Source organism: Drosophila melanogaster (assembly GCF_000001215.4).
Source record: "Drosophila melanogaster chromosome 3CEN 211000022280328 sequence".
Classification (NCBI taxonomy): domain Eukaryota; kingdom Metazoa; phylum Arthropoda; class Insecta; order Diptera; family Drosophilidae; genus Drosophila; species Drosophila melanogaster.
In genome coordinates this window covers 1-2,202 of record NW_001844935.1, presented here as the reverse complement: position 1 = coordinate 2,202, position 2,202 = coordinate 1, and positions in this window count along the sequence as shown.

The following is a 2,202-nucleotide window of genomic DNA, read 5'->3' as shown; positions in this document are numbered from 1 at the left end:
ATCCAACGAGACCAGACAAAACCGCATATTTGAGGTAGGAGAACAGGTCTTTGTAAAAAACAACAAGATGTTAGGAAACAAGCTGACCCCATTATGCACGGAACAAAAGGTGCAAGCAGACCTAGGAACGTCTGTTTTCATTAAGAGGAGGGTATAAGGACAACCTCAAGTAAGCGCTCCCTGTACAGCTAATTAATAAGTTACGTTAAGGAAAACCCGAGCCCCTGGTAGTAGCGAATGCTCGGATCACCGACTTTTCGCATGCCAAATACATTCCCGTGTTAGATGGGTATGTGCTGGTGTTTGAACAGCGTGACCTTTTGAAACATTAAAGTAACCGAGTACGCTATCATGATAGACGAAACACAAAAGCTGTCCGAGTCCTTTCCCCAGTCCCATATGCGAAAATTGCTAGAGGTTGATACAGATCACCTGAGAACGTTTTTGTCCGTCCTTAATGTTCACCACAGGATTGCCAGGAGCTTAGACTTCTTAGGTACAGCCTTAAAGGTAGTGGCGGGTACTCCTGATGACTCCGATTTCCTAAAGATCAAGATAACGGAGGCTCAGCTAGTGGAATCTAACTCAAGGCAGATAATCATCAACACAGAGACCCAGAAACAAATCAATAGACTAACCGACACAATCAATAAGATAATTAATGCCCGAAAAAACGACTTGGTTGACACCCCACATCTATTCGAAGCACTACTGGCAAGAAATAGGATGCTTTTCACAGAAATCCAAAATTTGATTCTTACCATTACGCTGGCCAAGTCAAATATAGTAAACCCCACAATCCTTGATCATGCCGATCTGAAATCGCTTGTCGAACAAGACACTCCTATAGTAAGCTTAATAGAAGCATCTAAAAATAGAGTCCTCCAGTAAACAAACATCATCCATATACTAATAGCCTACCCAATGGTTAAGTCCAGGTGCAAGAAGGTAGCTGTCTACCCAGTCTCCCATCAACACATTCTCCTACGCCTCGACGACGACACACTGGCGGAATGTAAAGATCACACCTTCGCGGTCACAGGATGCATTGAGACCACACACCACACGTTCTGCAAACGGACCCGGCGCGAATCATGCGCGCGTTCACTCCATGCGGGAAACTCTGCACAATGCCACACACAATACACGACGGTGTTGTGATAATCAATGAAGCAACAGCCCATGTTAGCACAGATGATGGGCCAGAGATTCTGATCGAGGGAACGTACCTGGTGACCTTCGAGCAAGCGGCAACCATCAATGGTACCGAATTTGTAAAGGCACTAAGCAAGCAACCAGGAATCTCCTGAGGGGGGATACTTAACAAACCATCAAGTTCACATTCCCTTAGCAACTAAGTAGCCTCGCAAAGTAATGCTGACGCGCCATAATGGAGTTCAGCGCTCTATGCTAAGACCGTTCGCCGGTAGAAGTCCGACGCTTCCCATTTGGAGTGTCGCGCTGTGCCGCAAGGAATGCTGAGTCGGCTTGCCGCTCATGTCTTGGTGGCGCGATGCATTGTCGCGTAGGGTAGACTAAGCAAGAATATTGTCTGTACTTTAGTTCTAAAAAGGCTGCTCAAATAATCACAGCACGACTCCGTCGCATAGCCGTAAAATCACTTTGTACTTATTTACTTTGGATTGCTAAGCTACAAGGCTAGCAAGACAACTAAGGGGGCGAAGTCAAGCCCTCCAACGTAATGTTCCTCACTCCAGTAATTATACCTAATCTTGAGAAAGAAGCCCCCTGGACACAGGAGAGAAATACATAACTCTGGACACAGGAGAGAAATAGATAACTTGTATAATTCTGGGCACAGGAGAGAACTACATAACTTTCATAAACACATGAAACCAATTCACATTTTTGCTTACACTTAAGCGCATGATTTGTTGTGCAACCATTTAATTCCTTTTGTACACATATAAAAAAAACCAAACCCCACAAATATACTGACTAGACATTTTCGTTTCTCGCGACTCACTTCGAGCCGATCAAAACTCTGTAGAATCAGTTTTAAGCTGACATTTCTGAAATAAAGACGTTCACCGAAATTGTTCATGTTACGATTTAAAGTCGTTTCAGCGTTGATCTTCGTCTTTGTTATTGACGGATCATAACTACAACTAAGTGAACTACAATAATAACCGTTAAACTAAGTGAAAACTAAATAAACGAACTACAACTAAGTGAACTCAA